This window comes from Nycticebus coucang, chromosome 24 (genome assembly GCF_027406575.1).
Source record: "Nycticebus coucang isolate mNycCou1 chromosome 24, mNycCou1.pri, whole genome shotgun sequence".
Classification (NCBI taxonomy): Eukaryota; Metazoa; Chordata; class Mammalia; order Primates; family Lorisidae; genus Nycticebus; species Nycticebus coucang.
The window spans coordinates 30,444,846-30,465,205 of record NC_069803.1 but is presented as its reverse complement, the minus strand read 5'-3'; the positions used below and the strand labels follow the sequence as shown (position 1 = coordinate 30,465,205).

The window sequence follows — 20,360 nt, the reverse complement described above, 5'->3', positions numbered from 1 at the left end:
TCTGGCATGTGTCAGATGCTCAAAAGTTAGCAGTTATAATTTCTCAGAGAGATGTGCCCAACTATGCTTTCTTCAAACTGCTGCCCTACTCCACAGCATTCACTGGCTCCCCATTGCCCATGGGAGAAGGTACGGACTCTTTACAACCCAACGCCTCCCTGATCTGGTACCCATCCCACCTCTGCAGCCATCCTCTTCTCCTTCAAACGCAGGTGTGCTAAGAAATCAGATTCTCTTGTTTCTAACTTATATAATGTTATTTCTTTCTTTTTTTTTTTTTAGTGTGTAGTTGTTTTTTATTTTTTATTTTCTCTTTTTATTAATTATTTTTTATTAAATCATAACTTTGTATGTTGATATAATGTTATTTCTTATACAAATACATAAGTTGTTAAGAGTGCTCGTTGGGGCCAGGCCCGGTGGCTGATGCCTGTAATCCTAACACGTTGGGAGGCTGAGGCAATTGCTTGAGCTCAGGAGTTCAAGACTAGCCTGAACAAGAGTGAGACCACCGTTTCTACCAAAAATAGAAAAAAACTAGGTGGGTATTGTGGTGGGTGCCTGTAGTCCCAGTTGCTTGGGAGGCTGAGGCAGGAAGGTTGCTTGAGTCCAAGAGTTTGAGGGTGCTGTGAGCTGTGATGATACCCCGGCATGCTACCCAGGGCAACAGAATAAGACTGTCTCAAAAGAAAAAAAAAAAAAAAAGAATGCTGGTTGATTACAGGTTAAGACTCTTAACTGATGCCTTTTCTTACGCCTTTTCAATGGTTTTGATATTTTTATTCATTAACAAAGAATAATTTCCATTTCGAAAGAGACTGTACTTCCTCTTTCTATTAAAATAACTTTAGGGTTATTATTGCTAAATGTGTATTTCAGGTTTAACCTAACTTCCATGTAGGCAACTACCTCTGAGCAGAGCTGACCTCTCTTCTACTAATAAATCCTCTCACTATTTTGCAACATAGGTGACTTCATTGTTGATTATTCATGAGCTGTTCATTTAGTTCCGGGATTTTAATCTGATAAGATTTGGGGCGTCTAGTTCTGGTTAACGTTTTATGCTAAAGATGTAACTTTGGGTCTTTGCTAGCTTTTATAATTACTTAGTTATTTTCAGACAGTACTTTATTTACGTCAGATGCACAATATGTTGACATGAACAGCGGAACAGTATTGGAGGGAAGCTCATCTCGCACGTGAGCACGAAAGCCCCCTTGTCACGCTCACGAACGACAAAAAGACCACGGACCCCCTTTTCTAACTCCCCAGTGTTTGGTTTCATGACCGATCATGAATATTCTGGGACATGTTAAACACCCTTTAATTAGACTTAGGAAAAGACTAGTATGAATTTGGAGTAACCAGATGTCCCCAGAGCTGCCCTGAGTGAACTGGTTTCTTGGACTGAGCTACAATCTGATTCATCCAAGTACACCCTTTAGCCTCCTCACCGTGTTCAGACTCACCTCCTCGCAAAGCTCCAACAGAATTCATTGTATTGTGAATTACAGATGTTTCACTGAGAGGAGAGAGGTGATGTAGGAGTGCTTTGCAGTGTTTTCTTTAACTATTAAATCCTCCTTCGGACTATTTAAACGTGGAGAATCTCATAAACATTGTTCTCTAAACAAGAGAGCGTGTTTATTTTTCATCCAAATGCTGTGCCTTTTCCTAGCAGTTTTATAACGACACTCATGTTTACTCTGCTGCTCAGCTGAGGTTTGCTGAGGGGGTGGATGAGGAGGCTGCGATTCACAGAATATCAGCTGCAGAATGGACTCAGCGAGATGTAAGCACCTGCATTATTTGAGTTTTAAGCCACGACTAGCCCTTCTCTGCCAAAAAATGCCTTGTCTGTGTTTGGGATAAAGTGTGGGGAATATCTATTTCTCTGCAGTGTCTTTTGTCTTCTTTGATAGTAAAGTCATTTTCTTAAAACCACCAATTTACAAGCCCTAATGCCATAATTTATTCACTCAAGGATTATCGATAGATGCTAAAACTGTCAGGTGAGAGGTTATGGTGAATATTTGCTTTCTTTTTTTTTTTTTTGTAGAGACAGAGTCTCACTTTATGGCCCTCGGTAGAGTGTCGTGGCCTCACACAGCTCACAGCAACCTCCAACTCCTGGGCTTAAGCGATTCTCTTGCCTCAGCCTCCCAAGCAGCTGGGACTACAGGCGCCCGCTACAACGCCCGGCTATTTTTTGGTTGCAGTTTGGCCGGGGCCAGGTTTGAACCCACCACCCTCGGTATATGGGGCCAGCGCCTTACGGACTGAGCCACAGGCGCCGCCCTGCTTTCTTTTTTTTAAAATTTCAGATTAGGGCGGCGCCTGTGGCTCAGTGAGTAGGGCGCCCGCCCCATATGCCGAAGGTGGCGGGTTCAAACCCAGCCCTGGCCAAACTGCAACAAAAACAAAAAAAAAGCCGGGCGCCTGTAGTCCCAGCTGCTCAGGAGGCTAAGGCAAGAGAATCACGTAAGCCCAAGAGTTAGAAGTTGCTGTGAGCCGTGTGACGCCACGGCACTCTACCCGAGGGCGGTACAGTGAGACTCTGTCTCTACAAAAAAAATAAATAAATAAAAATAAAATAAAATTTCAGATTAATATGAGGGTGCAAATGATTAGGTTACCATGTTTGCATTTGTTAGGCAAAGTCCACGTTATAGCTGAGCCCTTACTATCTACACTTACACTGTGCCCATTAGGTGGGAGTTTACCAATACTCTTTCCTCCTATCTTTATTCCTCCCCTCCCCATTCTTGCATTGAATTGTCTCTCTCATACGTGTGTATTTTTTCATCTACTGGTTTCATATTAGTCTTGAGTCCATCTTGCTTTTCCAGTCTTGTGATATTTTACTAGGGAGACTGTTCTTCAACTCCATCCAGGTTAATAAAAAAGATGTAAAGTCTTTATCTTTCTTTATGGCTGATACGAGGAATATTTTTATGGTACAAAGGGAACCATTCACAGATTAACTGTGCATCTCAAAGAGAAAAGGTATCTTTACAATGGTGTGGTCCGGTGGTCACCACTTTAATCACGTGGTCAAGATTAACCTCACAGAGCGGAACAGCCTCGCCAGATGTTCCTCCTAACGTGATGCAAAACGTCCACCATGTCATCTATAAAATATTTCCTCTCGTCCAACATGCTTAACCTGGGTCTAATCAAGATTAGAAACTTAACTTCCAGTTGCCCAGAAGTACAGGGGATAGAGAAAAAGTGAAATGGCATCAAGAAACCAACTAAACGAATCCAGGCAAATCGTGGAATATTTCACAAGATGACCGTCCTGGACTCATCCAAAAACCAAAGTCATTGAGGAGAAAAGGCTGTAAGTGCCGCTGGCTGACAGGGCTGGGAGAGCACCCAGCCAGCACTCCCGAGGCAATTCAGGCTGCAAAAGAAACACTTGGGGCAACTTCGGAAATCTGAACATGAATTGTAAATAGATGCTCTTGTGGAATTACGATCAGCTCTTCTGCTTCTAGCTCTGATAATAGTACTGCAGTTATGTAAGAGATTGTCCTTTATTCTTAAAGATCCATGCTGGAGTATTTAGGGACAACCTGTCATCTGTCATAATGTCTATAACTTATTTTCGAATGACATGGCAAAACATAAACATACATTTTTTATCTGCCTACATCTCTCTATATCCATCTATCTATCTGACAGGGGACAGAGAGAGATTGAGAGAGACAGGGAGTGTGTGCAAATTTGGCAAAATACAAGCAATGATTTAATCCAGGTGGAAGGTGTATGGTTTTTCACTGCAGCATTCTTTCAAATTTTATGTATGTTGGAAAACAACCCCCTCCAAAAATAATGTTTATCTTCATTTTTGTTTCAGCTTGAGCTAGTCACTACTTACTTGAAATTTAACTTCATTTTTTAAATCTTAGACATGCTTTATATTAGGGAGTATTGGTTAAAGCCAACAACTTGAACTCTGTTGCTATGATGAGATTCACCCTTCTGAGGATAGCTTAGTCAAACCCTCATTATAGCTTGATTTTTATTTTTATTTTATTTTATTTTATTTTCAATTTGAAAGCAGTCACTGTTTATTAACTGACCAGATTACAAAAACAACCAGGGCAGATACCTTAGTTCTTTCTTCTAATAAGCCTATTGATTTGATCTTCCCTGTGACCAGCATCTCCACCTTCTACAAAGTGGGTTGTTTTTTTCTTCATTCCCCCCGTGGAGATGATAACTTAAAGGGCCACAAGAAGTTATTTGCTTCTTTGAAGCATTTTCCAACAGTATAGATCTCATGAATCAGATCCTCCATGCAGATGATGCCATATTTACCAAGAGATCGCGCAATCAAACTGTTATCAGTCAACGCAATTCGTTTCTTATTGATTTTGCCATAACCACGCTTGTAGATTAGCTCATTTACTGACTTCAGATTTGGGTGCCCCCATGCAATATACGGTTCTACAATCCTCAGCATGTTCATGGAAGCCTTGTTGAGCTTAACAAAAGTTCCATTGAAGATCTGGCGAAGGCAAAGAAGCTGCAACACCTTTCGGACCTTTGGACTCACACCATTGATACCTCTGATCCTGATGACAAATGCCAATTTTGGTTCTGCAGGTACATAGAAGTTGGCAGCTTTTCTTGCCATCCTAGCCATCCGAATCTCAGTTCTGTACATCTGCCTATATTCTTTATGATAATGCTTAGCTTTTTCATAGATAAGCTTCCTCCTTGCCTTTCGAAGCATCTTTTGGGCACACTTCTTTCTCAGACGCTTGATCTTCAGCTCTGCAAAATTCTTTTGCTTTTTCTTAAGGGTTTCTGGCACAGCAGGGACCTTCTTTTTCTTCTCTTCAACAGCCGCCATGGTTCCAGCCGGAAAAAGAGCATAGCTTGATTTTTAAAAATCACGGCTGACTCTGCAGAGCTGTGATCACACAAGATGCAGTGAGCTGGCTGAGGGCGGCTTGGTGTTGGACCTTTTAGCTTTCAGGGAACGAGAGGCCTTCCTCGCTGGTGTGCTGATGCATGCACCTGTGTCTGCCAACTTAATAACATTGAAGCCAGGCCCAGCTTTTATGCTTCCAGGCTTTCAAATAAGCTAAATTAACTCTGGAGATTTCCTGTGCTGTTGTCTGTATTACAGCATAACATTGGGTAATTTACATAAATGTTAACTCCAAGTTAAAAGTTTTATAGGGTACATTATTAATTTTAACATTATTTATACTTAACAATTAGCCTTTGATACAGGATAGTTGCTATTGCTGTTGTATATACTAATCTTACTTTAGAGGTTTAATAAGATAATAAAAGTAGTAGAGCTAGGTCATTCAGGGAGGTGGGAGGACTTGCAATGAAGTAACTAAACGTTATATTTATTTCTAGCTCAGAATTAACTAACACATGTTCCTTTGTGCCTGTGGGTCACTATGAAAGTTTTGAGACAGACTGTGTCATGGTCCATTATTTCACTTCTAAGAAATAGTCGACAGCGTCCTTTGATTCACCCGTGCGAGTTTCGACTTGCTGGGCTTATTGTTGCTACTGGGAGGGTTTCAGTTGTTTCTGTCCTTTTCTTAATTGTTGTGTACCTCAAAACTTTTTTAATGACCCACATACATATCTTTAATTAACACTGCTCTTGAAAAAACGAGGATTTATTTAATGTCTCATAAATGTTAAGCAAACAGCATTTATAGACTATATGCTATAAGTTTTTAGTGTACATTTGGTTTTCCACGGCTATCTCTGGATGACAGCAACTCCCTTTTTAATAAAATACACTTCCACCTGGCTGGTGTTAAGCTGCACCCTTACGACATGTGCACTTTTCTGCTTGTCTGCTAAGGTTACATGAAAACAAAGCAGCAGACACCCAACTGATGAAACACAGTGACGGGTGACTACGGTGGATTAGTCATCGTGAATCCATTGTCATGATGTTTTATTTAAGAGGAATTTAGGGCAATTTTAGCTTGTGTGATTTTGGAGGAAGACTCAGATAACCAGGATTCGTATTTTAGCCTAGAAACGACTTTGAACACTGAGACCAGGGCCAAGAAAAGCATTCTTTCTAATTGGGTTGCTAATTTTTCAAGAGTTTGATGATCTAGAAAAGTAAGTAGGGATGGTATGCATGGTGACAAGGTTTACAGCTAGTATGGGATATGTCCCATCAAAAGGGTAATGTTTCTTGTCTTTAAAAAATGCTAATAGTGGTGGCTAAGGCTTGTAATCCCAGTGCTTCGGGAGGCTATGGCAGGAGGACCTCGTAAGGCCAGGAGTTCCAGACCAGCCTGGGCAGTACCATGAGACCCCATCTCCACAAAGCATTTGAGAAATTAGCCGGTAGTGGCGGTATGCACCTGTAGTCTTAGCTACTTGAGAGGCGGAGTTGGGGGATCTCTGGAGCTCATGAATTTGAAGTTAACAGTGCGCTATGATGATGCCACTGCACTCTAGCCTGGGCAATAGATTAAGACCCTGTCTTAAAAAAAAAAAAGCAAATAAAGCAAATATGGCAAAATGTTATCTATTTTTAAAGTAGTGCTGGATATGTGGTTGTCCGTTATATTATTGTCTCAACTTCCCTGAAGGTGGAATACGTAATGATTTAAAAGTTTTTAAAGTATATTAACAGGAGAATTCAGCTAAAGAGAGGCTTTCAATTAGTTAAGATGACAAAGTAAAAAGAAAGGATGAGAACAGGCTGCGTGCCTTACAAATACCTTGTTTGTTTTACAGCAGGGATTAATAGAACCAAAACACATAAGTAAAAATTGCTTTGAAAAAAATTGTGTTTAGATATAAAGGATTTTTCAGTAAGTTGTATTAATTCCAATTGGTATTATTATCACTCCTAGTAGGCTGGAAGTTGAAAAAGCAATAATTAAAAAAAAATTTTAAATAGACTTTACTTTTTAGAACAGTTTTAGGCTCAAAGCAAAATTGAAGAGAAGGGATAGAGAGTTCCCACATACCTCCTGCCCCCAGACACAGGAAACTTCCCCCATGACCAGCGAGAGAGGTACACATGTGCCCACACCGATACATCACTGTAACCCGAAGCCCAGAGTTCACATGAGGGTTCACTCTTGATGTTGCATAGTCCAGGGTTCAGACAAGTGTATCCACCATCACAGCATCATTCAGAAGAGTTTCTCTGCCCTAAAGGTCCTCTGGGCTCCATCTATTCATCCACCAATCCCCTGAACCTCAGGCAACCACTGATAGTCTTACTGTTCCCAGGGTTTTGCCCTTTCCAAAACGTAATCTGATCGGAATCATGCAGCATTCAGCTTTTCCAGGTCTCCTGCCCTCACTTAGCAACACTCGTTTAAGCCACTTCCAGGTCTTTCCATGGAAGAACGATCTCGATAGCTCCTGTCTTTTTAGTGATGAATTGGTTTCCCTGCTCTGGATGAAGGACATGTTGGTTGCTTTCAAGTTTCGGCAATCAAGAATAAACCTGCTATAAACATCCATGTGCAGGTTTTTGTACGGACAAAAATGTTCAACCCATTTGAAGAAACACCAAGGAGTGTGATCACTGGATCACAGGATGAGACTCTATTCTATTTAGGAAGAAACCTCCAAACCAGCGGTTCTCAACCTGTGGGTCGCGACCCCTTTGGAGTGTATTAAAGGTTTGCAGCATTAGGAAGGTTGAGAACCACTGCTCCAAACTGTCTTCCGAGGTGGCTATGTCATTTTGCATCCCACCGGCAAGGAGCGACACTTCCCCTTGATCCCCATGCATGTCAGCACTGGGCGCTGTCTATCTCAGATTTTGGCCTTTCCAACAGCCGTCTAGAGGCACCTCATTATTGCTTTAGTTGGCTCCCCCCGATGACAGGTGACAGGTGCCATGGAGTCACCCTCTTATTGTAGAATGTTAAGGGTTCTTTGTATATTTCTTAAGGTGGTTTGATTAATTTCAGCTGGTACTTTTATTATTCCTAGTAGGTTGAACAATTGAAAAAATAAGAATTTTTGAAATATAAATTTTTCATAGGCTTAGATTGCCAGAAATAGTATTGTCTGGGCTCCTGAACAGAGGTTTAGGGTTTAAAGTGTGTTATTTCTTTTTCTTTTTTTTTTTTTTTTTTGCAGTTTTTGGCCAGGGCTGGGTTTGAACCCACCACCTCCGGCATATGGAGCCAGCGCCCTATCCCTTTGAGCCACAGGCACTGCCGTGTTATTTATTTTTCATGTGTCTTCGTTAATAAATAATGTATCGGATTAGTGTCAACAAACCCTGTTCCTAGTCTTGTCCCAGGATGAGGTAAGGCGATGGAGGGTCTACCTCAGAAGGTAGACATGGCCAGAGGCCAACCCCAGTGATTTCTCAGGTGCTTTGAATAATCATAGAAGGGGTAGCCAAATTAGGTTGATTATAAAATGTAGGCTCACCGCCCATAGCTCAGTGGTAGGCTCGGAGCCCATAGCTCATGCCGGCCACATACACGGAGGCTGGTGGGTGTGAGCCCAGCCAGACCTGCTAAACAACAATGGCAACTGCAACCAAAAAATAGCCAGGCATTGTGGTGGGCACCTGTAGTCTCAGCTACTTGGGAGACTGAGGCAAGAGAATTGCTTAAGCCAAAGAGTTTGAGGTTGCTGTGAGCTATGACATCACAGCACTCTACAGAGGGTAGCAAAGTGAGACTCTGTCTCAAAAAAATAAAAGTACTTAAAAGCTTATGAATTAGAGTTAATAATAATTGTTTCTTTTCTTTTCTTTTCTTTTCTTTTCTTTGAGACAGAGTCTCACTCTCTTGCTCAGGCTGGAGTGTGGTGGCATCATAGCTCACAGCAACCTCAAACTCTTGAGCTCAAGAGAATCACTCTTGCCTCAGCCTGCTGAGTAGCTGTGGGACTACCTGCCACAACATCCAGCTAGTTTTTCTATTTTTGGTAGAGACAGGTTCTCGCTCTTGCTCAGAGCAGTCTTGAACTCCTGAGCTCACGCAACCTTTCCACCTTGGCCTCCCCCCGACCCCAGTGCTATGATTATAGGCATGAGCCACTGCGCCCAGCCAGCCAAATTACAAATTTTTCAAACATGATGCAAGGCTGATTTTTTTCAATACCATGACAGAGATCCATCTGATCGTATCATTAATGAATTAATAACATGACATGATTTCTATATTTTTAGCTTTCTGACCCAATGCAAAGTTTAAAGATATTGCTAGAGGTAACTTAGTATTGTGACCATAAGCAAGGATACATTTTTTAAAAGTAATTGATGATATTTGAGTCAACATGCACTCATTTTTGAACTATTTTAAGATTTCAGAATTGACTGTGTTATTAAAAAGGCAGTAAGAATAAAGGTTACTGAACTATAATCAAATTTGATATGCAGGAGAGAAAATAATTTTTGCCCCTTTTTAGGTTCTTAATGGTGATGCTTTCCTGAACATAAAAGTATGATGATCAAAAGGGAAATAGTCTGAAGTTCGTTAACATATGCAGAGGGGCCTCAGTTCAAAAGTCTGAACTAGAATTAATTATATACTTTTCTTTCTTTCTTTTTTTTTTTGAGACAGAGTCTCACTCTCTCTCCCAGGTTGGAGTGTGGGAAAGTAATAAAATCTCTTTCCGGTATTTCTCGGGAAAGTAGTAAAATCTCTTCCCAGATTCCTCTGGTACCTGCTGGTGCCTTCCCTGGACTGACAGCCAGTGATGTCTCTGGGGAGGAAGGATTTACGTCAGGCAGACAGGCTGGGCAGAGTCCCCTGTGTTCTCAATGTCTTTAACTTAATAATCCTTAATACATTGGAGAGAAATGTTTGGTTTCCTACATATTTTTCTGATTAGCGTAAGTATTTATATTATGGATAAATGAAGGCTTGAAAAGGTAGTCACTGGACCTGCATTGGTAAGTGTAAGATAAGAGACAAGCCTGGGGCTCAACGCCTGTAGCCCAGTGGTTATGGAGCCAGGCACATACACCCAGGGTGGCGGGTTCAAACCTGGCCTAGGCCAACTAAACAACAAGGACAACTGCAACCAAAAATAGCCAGGCGTTGTGGTGGGCGCCTATAGTCCCAGCTACTGGGGAGGCTGAGACAAGAGAATCGCTTAAGCCCAGGAGTTTGAGTTTACTGTGAGCTGTGATGCCACGGCACTCTATCCAGGGCAACATAGTGAGAATCTGTCTCAAAAAAATCCCCAAAAAAGAGGGACAAGACTGATAATGAAAACACATAGAGTATCTACTGTAAGATAACGTGAAGACTGATATGGCACCTGTGAATGTATGAGTGATGTAGGAAAAGGCATCATCTCTCTACTACTATTAAGGTATTAAATATATTAATAATTTTAAGTTGGAGCATCACCAAGTTTTTGGCTCCAAAGACTGAAAAATAACTACCGTTATCTAAAAAGAACTACTCTGTTTCCCCGAAAATAAGATAGTGTCTTATTTTAAGGTGTGCTCCCAAAGATGTGTGAGGTCTTATTTTCAGGGGAGGTCTTATTTTCAGGGGACGTCTTATCTTCCTGTAAGTAGGTCTTATTTTCGGAGGATGTCTTATTTTCGGGGAAACAGGGTATTATTACATAAAGGAACAGGAATTAGAAGGTTTTATTTTTATTTATTTACTTTTTTTTTTTTTTTCCAGACAGAGTCTCACTCTGTCACCCTGGGTAGAGTGCTATGGCATCATAGCTCACAGCAACCCCAAACGCCTAGGCTCAAGTGATCCTCTTGTTTCAGCTTCTTTGAGTAGCTGGGACTACAGGCACCTGCCATGATGCCCAGCTAGTTTTTGTATTTTTTTAAATAGAGACGAGGTCTTGCTCTTGCTCAGGCTGGTCTTGAACAGATCTACCCACATTAGTCTCCCAGAGTGTTAGGATTACAGGCATGAGTCACCAGCTGGGAATTAGAAGTTTTTAAAATCTCGCCGGGCACGCTGGCTCTTCCTGTATCCAGCTACTTAAAGGCTGAGGTGGGAGGATCACTTGAGCCAGGAGTTTACAGTCTGCCCCAGTGATAGTGAAACCCCACCTCAAAACAAAACAAAACAAATAAAAAGTTCTTAAAAATATTTTTTAGTAAATAAGAAGTAATGGGCTTCTCTTTTCTCTTAGTAGAATCATAATCAAAGGTTTATTTAAATTACAGGACTTGAACCCAAGGAAATTTCAGGGTTAAGTAGCAGAAGGGGCTATTTCCTATTAAAATGATTCTGTATTATTAGAATGAGCTGTAATTATTTAAAACTTATCAATAAAGCAATAAAGCTTATGTGGAAAAGGAAAAATAATTTTCTCTCTATTGTTCAATGTTATTAGTTGAGATGGATCCTTGTAACAAAGACAGATTAATCAGAGAAAAAGAAACAGAATTTTAATTACATGTAGATAACTCATGTATACACAGGAGATACCTACAAAAATGAGTAGATGCCCAAGAGGGGTCTTTGAGATCAGGCTTATAGCTTATCTTCAGTGGGAACAAATAAAGAAGGGCGTTGGGGGGACCAGTAATGGGGAGGTGACCAGGAAAGGCACAGGATGAGAGGGTAAGGCTCATTGTGGAGATTTGTCTGTGCTTCCTCCATTGATGAGAGTTTCTAGCCGTTGACAGCCACCTGCTCTTCCTGCTACGGAGGGAGACACCCTCCCCAAAAGATGTCTCGTTTGAGGAGATGGTGTTGTGGGTGGGTTCTTCCTAAGTTAGGCCTCTGTAAGGAGCATTCAGATATTTAATAAGAGGCATTTCTATGAAAACAAAAGAAATACGAAGACTGATAGTTGGAGCTGACTCTAACCCTAGTTTTTGAGTCCCGAGAGCAGCCACTTGAGAAGATTTCTGAATGTTGGGCTTGAAGCATCTTTTCCAGTTGGAACATCCTTGGTGGTGTCACTGAAGTGCTGGGGAACTTCCCGAGTGGGCCTAGAGCAGCAGGCAGGAAGGGTGTCCATTCCCGAGCTGTGGTGGTGTCTTTGAAGTTCACGTCAAGTCACCAGCTCCAGCTCACAAAGCTTCAGAGAAAGGATAGGGGAAAGCATTGAAATGCTAGTTTGGTGAGTTGTAGCCAGAACTGTAGAACTCAGGAGTCAGCCCAGTTTCCAGTTAGATAACAGACCCTCAAAGACAGTGAACAAATCTAGAAACTAATAACAGGTGCACGATAGATTTATCCTGAAATATAATTTTTCTCTCTGGAATAACCCACATTTCTACCAGTGCAAATTACAGTAAGACTAATTTTAAAGATAAACCTGGTTGGGCGGCGCCTGTGGCTCAAAGGAGTAGGACGCTGGCCCCATACACCGGAGGTGGCGGGTTCAAACCTGACCCCGGCCAAAAACTGCCAAAAAAAAAAAGGATAAACCTGGTTTTATTAAACATGACCTAAATATTTACATAAGGGCAATAAGAATAGCGATTAATTGTATAGGCTCTTTTTGCAGTCTACTTTGCTGGAAATTTTTCTAATTTTAGTATATGTGCTGCCGAAGCGAGCACAACTTTGCTGGAAATTTTAATAAGTGATCTCAGATTAGATTTATAAATGTATTTCCAAGCTAGGAAGCCATACCAAGGACTTGCTGTCAGATTTTGCCTATAATATCTTAGATTTGGGGGTGTTTTTATTTCCTTATATTTCCCAAGAAGTCCCTGATGTTCCCAAGTCTGCCAGCAAATGACGTTCCTTACCCACCACCCAGGGTCTTAAAACCCTTTCCCATCCTTTTCCTGTTTCTCTCCCATGTCAGAAGATGTCCGACGTGTTTTTTTGGTTACTCCAAAGTCAGAGCCTGCCTGACCCATTTCCTCGTGTAGTACAGACACTAGCCAACAGGTAGCACAGGCTGTACTCCTGATTCTCAGCAGGCTGTGTGCTCAGATGTGAACAGGTGATCGTGTTTTATTTGTGCAATTGTGCTTGTAGAAAAATTCCGCCATCTTTCCATGCCGTCATAATGGTGCACATGAACGTCTGGCTGATGCTCTTAAGAGCATCAACAATGCCGAAAAGGGAGGCAAATGCCAGGTTCTTATAAGGCCGTGCTCCAAAGTCATTGTCCGCTTTCTAACTGTGATGATGAAGCAGGGTTACATTGGCGAATTTGAAATCATCAATGATCACAGAGCTGGGAAAATTGTTGTGAACCTCACAGGCAGGTTAAACAAGTGTGGAGTGATCAGCCCAGAGTTTGATGTGCAACTCAAAGATCTAGAAAAATGGCAGAATAATCTGCTCCCATCCTGCCAGTTTGGTTTCATTGTACTGACAACTTCAGCTGGCATCGTGGACCATGCAGAAGCAAGAAGAAAACACACAGGAGGGAAAATCCTGGGATTCTGTTTCTAGGGATGCAATACATACTGAAAAATAAAATGCCTCAGTGGAAAAAAAAAAGGAAAATGGCAGGGAAAAGGCGTGTAAGGGACAATGCCAGGGCAATGCGGGTTTTTGAGGACAGTGAGGCTGAAGGAGAGTTAATGATGACAGTGACCATGAAGATATTGGTTCCAGAGAATCTGAAGCTAGTGACGAAGAAAAAAGTGCTGATAATACCCAACCTGTAAGGAGGAGTTGGAAGGCTTGTTGTGATCGTGACGCTGACCTGAAAGTTCCCATACTCTGTCACACAACAGGGATTCCTGCTTCCTCAAAGTGCTCAGCCAAAAACTGAACTTGAATATTTCTAGCTCTTTTTCTCAGATGAACATATTTCATGAAACTGTGACCAGGACAAGTGTGCAGAGGAAAAAAATACAGAAGGTGACTCCACTAGCAAAGTACTCAGTGGGGCGCTCGAGGAAGGACGTTTCATGAAAAGTAATTAATGTGTTCTTGGTGTAATACGGAACATGGCTCCGGATTTTAAGACGCAATTTCTTTGCTGTTTTACCAAAGATGGGCTACACCGAACCCCATTCTTCAGGGATATTTTCTCTTGTTTCCGTTTCTCCAGAATATTTGGGGTGCTGTATTTAGCTCCTTCCTTTGCAGCTCAAGGGAGTGTGCGTACCGAGGGAGCAAGGTGCAGAGTGTTAGTGAGTATATTCATGATAAGTGCAAAGAGCTTTATGTGCTGAGAAAAAAATGTGGCTATAGATGAAAGCACAGAAGGTTCAAAGGAAGGATTCAATTCAAGTGCTACAATCTGATGCCTACAAAAATGGGGCCTATGAATCTTCTGCCTGTGTAATGCAGGTTGTGTGTTTTCCCCCATTCCCTATTATGGCGAGACAACAGCAGAAAGTCTTATTAGTCCTAATTCGCCATTTACATCTGGAACAGTGATTCATTTGGTGCAAGTTTTGCAAGCACATACAGCTACCACAGCGACAGCTTTTACATAAGCCCTCAACTTGCTTGGGAATTACTTAAAATGAAAGCACAACAGGAAGAGTTACAGCTTCTAGGAAGGATTCTCCAAGTGATCTGAAATGGAAGGAACTTCAGGAATATGAATTCTGTGCCTATCAGTGCGATATAAAAAATAATGTGCCTTCCATTCTCTGCAAGAGGTCAGTGACAATGCTGAGTCCATTCTTTGGCTCTCAAACACAATTGATCCCCAGTGATAGGAAGAAACAGCCTGTTCCAGTTGAAAAACTGACATAGTTTAGAGTACATAAAGTTTATGGGAAGAGTGGGCAGAGCTGATCAGTACTGTGGATGTTACAGATATACAAGAAGGTCCTGAAATGGTGGAAAAATCATTCTTCTGGCTCAGGGAAGATTCAGTTGTGACCAGGTACATCGTTTACTCATTAGATAAGGAGGAGAGGGGAGAAAGGGCAGACACACCTTTCTCACAGGAGAACGCTCATCACTCAGCTTGCAAGCAACATGAAGAACAGAAATTCAAGAAAGAGGCTAAATGGAAAGATGCATCTTATAATACAAAATCAGCAAAGGATTGCCTGGTTTGCAGCAGAAGAAACGAGAAACATGGAAGGAGAGAAATCGTTTTCTACCATGAGACCTGCGAGAGGAAGCCTGGAGTCCATCCTGGAGATTGATTGTTTCAAGAAGTATCACATTCAAAAAAACTATAAACAGAAATGAAAAACACTTTACTTTATGTAACCTAAAATAAATAATAAAATAATCAGACGAGTTCATATTTATGTTTTTCTCTTTTAAAAGCTCAGGATAATTCCAAGTAATCCATCAACCACTTTCTTGCCCCAAATAAATAAGAGGCGGAGCATGTGAGAGGCAGGAAAGCCAGATTGGAAAGTTAAAACCCTTTAAGCCAGATACCAGGGCAGTTTTTCCAAAGGGCTTTATTGGGCCCATAAAGTCAACCTTAGTTGCTTGAAACTGTCAGGCGTATCTGATCCTGCACATTGCTCTCAAGTGTGACTCCAGGCAAAGACTCGGTAATGTAACCAACATTTCCTATTGTATTGTTATAAGAACAGATTTTCACTGAACCTTTGCAAATAATTACATTGCAATGAAAATAAGAGTGTCCCGTAAGACTTCTGAATTATAGGGGGATCAGGTAAGGAGGAAAAGATGAATGTTTCAATTCTGCTTATAAAGGTATAATTTACCAGATTGTTGTAAATTGTATCTAATTTAAGAAAATGGAGGGGGGGGAAATTCCCCTAAATCTGGAAAAACAAAACACTGAAAAACCAACCATGTTTTAAACAAGAAGTCATAAAACTGTAATCATTCTCATGAGTTCATTCAGCTTCATTTAATTAATTCTTGTTCTACTTGAACTTGGGCAACAGTTTCAAGAACCCACCAATTTCTTCATAAGAGGTCTGGAAATTCTTACCCAATCCAATAATATGATCTTAAAGTTATCAGAAAGCTGTACTTGTCAGAGTAACTCTCCCCAAAGACAAAGCATTTTCGGATTATAGCTGCTTACAAAGCCTTTCATGAAAGCATCAGAGTGAGGCAATTAACTGTGGGTGATGAAAGACTTAAGACAGCTATGATTAAAGATTTAATGAGAGTTTATTATAATGTCATTGACAAAGAAATTTGATCATTTTTGTGACATACGATATTTGAAGACAATAACTAGAATTATGGCTGATAGCATTATGCTGGAACATATCAGATCTCTAGGAATTTCATGTAATTTCTGCAACGTATATAAACAACATATATGTATACAACTATAACTTTTTTTTTTTTTTTTTTTTTTAAATATGGAACGCTTGGGCGGCGCCTGTGGCTCAGTCGGTGAGGCGCCGGCCCCATATACCGAGGGTGGCGGGTTCAAACCCGGCCCCGGCCAAACTGCAACCAAAAAATAGCCGGGCGTTGTGGCGGGCGCCTGTAGTCCCAGCTCCTCGGGAGGCTGAGGCAAGAGAATTGCGTAAGCCCAAGAGTTAGAGGTTGCTGTGAGCCGTGTGACGCCACGGCACTCTACCGAGGGCCATAAAGTGAGACTCTGTCTCTACAAAAAAAAAAAAAAAAAAAATATGGAACGCTTCACGAATTTGCGTGTCATCCTTGCGCAGGGGCCATGCTAATCTTCTCTGTATCGTTCCAATTTTAGTATATGTGCTGCCGAAGCGAGCACACAACTATAACTTTTAAAAGATTAGACGTCATTTTTTTGGACAATGCTTCTCACGTAATTTATCAAACCAAATAAACATTATTAGTTTAACATCTTTCTGGAAAACCTCATCTGGGCCAGGTGTGGTGGCTCATGCCTGTAGTCCCAGCTACTTGGGAGGCTGAGCCGCGAGGATGACTTCCGCCCAGGAGTTTGAGGTTGCTGTGAGCCACAGCGATGCCACAGCACTCTAGCCTGAGCTGCACGTGCGCCCATCCTGAATCGCTTTATTTTCTTTCCTGAATGTTTACTGGGCACCTATTCTGTGCAAGGCACTGTGCTAGGTGCTGGAGAAGATTCAAAGACAAATCTAGCACTCTGCCCTCCCAGAGCTTACAGCCCTGGCTAGCAGCATACGGTCTCTGGGGAAGATAGGATTTTAGGTGTGACTAACCTCTACCCTTACCAAAAAAATCCCAAAAAACAAAACACAAATGCCTTTCTCACGTGTACCAGACTTGTTTCTTCTATTTACTTTTCATTCAGCAGCTTCAAATAAAAGCATAAATTTGAAAGTCTTTTAAAATGCATACTTTAGCTCGGTGCCTATAGCTCAGCAGCTAGGGCGCCAGCCACATACACCCGAGGTGGAGGGTTTGAACCCAGCCCGGGCCCGCCAAACAACAACAACTACAACCAAAAAATAGCCAGGCATTGTGGCAAGTACCTGTAATCCCAGCTACTTGGGAGGCTGAGGCAAGAGAATTGCTTAAGCCCAGAAGTTTGAGGTTGCTGTGAGCTGTGATGCCACATTACTCTACTGAGGGCGACATAGTGAGACTCTGTCTAAAAAAAAAAAAATTAAGAAAATAAATAAAATAAAATGCATACTTTCTCCTGTAAACAAAATTCATTTTCATTAGAAAAAATGCTGACTATTTATTGCAACTGAGAAAATTCTCTAACATATAACCCTAAATTGCTTTGAAAGAGGCCCCTCGTCCCAACTCTGTGCTGTTGCCATTTCCTATTTTCAGGGCCAGCCCATCCACCTGCAGACGCTCTTAATAAATCTCTGCTGTTAACTCTGCTTGGCCTGGTTCTTTGTGGCAACTTTCGACGTCTCACATCAAACCCCAACCTGATTGTAGGGAACAACCCAGTGTGGTTGGGTCATCTATTAAGAGCTAACCATTTGACATGAAATTATAAATTCCTTTTCCAAATCATTGTTTATAAGCACAAAAGTACATTAAAGAAGCAAAAAGAACTTGGCATACTTAAATCAGGACTGCCTACCCAACACAAAACCAGCGGCCTCAAATGTACCTGTCCGGTCATGGCGCAGCACTGGGCCTGCCCGGGACATCTCCTCTCCTGGTTCCTCACAGGGAAACAGAATGGGCTCTGTTCTACCACCACCAATCAGAGTAACCTTGTGCCAAGTGAGGGTAAGGCTAGAAGACTCTGAAGATTTAAAAATGATTAATCCATTCAAATAAAATTACCCCCGCCCCATGTGACAAATACATGGGTCTGGGTTTTCACATTTTGGTTGGATGACCTTGAAGCAAATCAAAACTGCCAAAGAAAATAATGAACACATTTTGTAAAGGGTTTTCATAAATACAATTGAGGGAACTAAAGCTTGGTTTCCACGGTTTCCCCAAGGACAATAGGGAACTTGTTTTGGAGTTTATATAGACAATTGGATACGCAGGTTTGAAGTCAGATTAGAATTCCGTAATGATGTGGCTGTTAAGGAAACCACACCTGCCCAGATGGTCCTATATCATCTGAGTTCAGCCCAGCTTCTACCTACATCCTAATTTTTTCAGCATGTACAAAATTCTAGACCACATGCAATTGTAGAAGCTCAATTATTATGTGGCCCTTTATAGGAGCTTGTGCAAAGGCAGAGAGGCTCTTAAAATCATCAACCAACACTCCAGGACTATTTATTCCTGTCTTAATATTCTGAACACTATCACCCTACTCAGGTGTGGTTATAAAATGGGTTTCTGTAAGTTCTGTCTGTCTAAATTAATTTAGGCCTAACTTAATTTTACCATCTTATGGAAGCTAAACCAAAGTCCCCTTATGGAGTGCTATGAGGAGCAATCTCTATGAAGCTATGCTAGTGGGGTCTGCCTGTCATGGGTACGAACAGTCGTTATTAGCTGCGGATGGTGTCGTACGCCTGTAGTCCCAGCTACTGGGGAGACTGAGGAAAGAGAATCATTTGAACTCAGGAATTCCAGTCCAGCCTGGACAATGCAGCAAGACCCTGCCTCCAAAAAATCCACCACCACCCCTCTTTTTTTTAAAGCAGAAAGAAAAGAGTCATTACTATTTTTAATCCTAACGACTCAGGGAAGTGGTGGGACATAACACCCCGCATCCCCCGGGATGTTCTGAGACTGAGAACACAGAAGTCCCAGGCCTTTGTCCTGGGTAACCTGCTCATTGCTGGCAGGCCTGGCTCCACGGGAGCCATGTGGAGATGGTGACTGGCCAGTGTCCCTTAGCTCCCAGGAGAGAATCAGAAGGGACTGGGAGAGGCTCAACTTCATCACTGCTGGGGGCTCAGCCGTCTCCGTTGACACTCTGGCTGGCACTGGTAGGAAGTGCTGGTTGTTGCTCCCCAGTTGGCCTCACCTGACGCTGAGTTGGGGGACTTCTACCAGGCAGTGGTGAAAGTCCTTGTTCTTTACAAGGCTCTTCTGATGGAGGCACCTCATCAGAGCCCAGGGAGGGTAGGGGTCGAGGCCCCCTTCCCTTGGCCTCTGCTGCAGTAGGTGGGTGTCTTTCTAGAGTTTTTTCTGTGATGTCTGGCTAGGGCAAGCAATAGCATCTAAAAGTTTACTATCTTGCTAGGCTGTCCCTTTCCTGGCCCTATGGCTGGAGGAAGCAAGATGGCTTTCATTTTGCTTTTGTCTGTGCCCATTGACACTTCGGAGTGGCTCACTTCTTAACTCCAAAAAGAAAGCTCAGGGAGCTCACCACCACTTTGTTCCCTGGGCCTGAGGTCCCCGGCTCATTGGTCTTCTGCCATCCACCTTTGAGAGTCTTTATGTTACAGAAAATGTCCAGGGTTTCTATTGTACTTGGGAGGAGAAATAGGAAAAGCACGTCTGCTCCACCTTCCTGCAAGCAGAAGAGTCTACCCATTTTTAATACTGCCTGTACGGAATATATTTATATCAAGACCAAAAAAGTCACAAATGGCTTCTTCAAGAGTAATAGCAGGAGCAGTTCTAGCGCAGGAGTGCAGCCCACTTGCACCAGGATGGCTAAGGAGTCGAAAGGGGCGCTTCACAGCTGATGGTGGCTTGCAAACCAGGGAGACACAGTACAGAGACGCTCTCTCTCCAAAGAGGCACAGGGAGGGCGGGTTTACGCTTCACACAATAGAAGCATGCGTGTTCTGCACCTTTAGGGGGAAAGGCATTTCTGCCCAGAGTCAAGTGCGTGCACAGCAGGTGAGCATACATGTAACACACATCTTGTGTTCGCTTTGCAGTGAACATGGGGCGTTCATAGCACTAAAATGAGGTGGGAATTGGCTGTTTACATCAGAAGGTTAACTAACAGGGCAGCGCCTGTGGCTCAAAGGAGTAGGGCGCCGGCCCCACGTACCAGAGGTGGTGGGTTCAAACCCGGCCCCGGCCAAAAACTGCAAAAAACAGGTTAACGAAGGGACACAAAGTTCTTAAGGTTCCTCCACATTGTCACATGTGTCAGAATCTCCTCTCTTTTAAATTTTGTCCTGCCTCAGCCCCACAAAGTACTAGGATCCTCCCACTTCAGTTTCCCAGAGTGCTGGGATTACAGGTGTGAGCCAC

At 42.2% G+C, this 20,360-nt stretch overlaps 1 non-coding gene and 1 pseudogene across 1 annotated transcript; both read right to left on the bottom strand.

Moving 5' to 3' along the window:
* Window positions 1–1,135: 1,135 nt before the first annotated feature.
* Window positions 1,136–1,245, bottom strand: LOC128576609 (uncharacterized; annotated as a pseudogene).
* A 15,184-nt stretch (window positions 1,246–16,429) lies between these two features.
* Window positions 16,430–16,536, bottom strand: LOC128576623 (U6 spliceosomal RNA). The gene has a single exon (XR_008377454.1). It is a non-coding gene; the product is annotated as a U6 spliceosomal RNA (small nuclear RNA).
* Window positions 16,537–20,360: the final 3,824 nt, after the last annotated feature.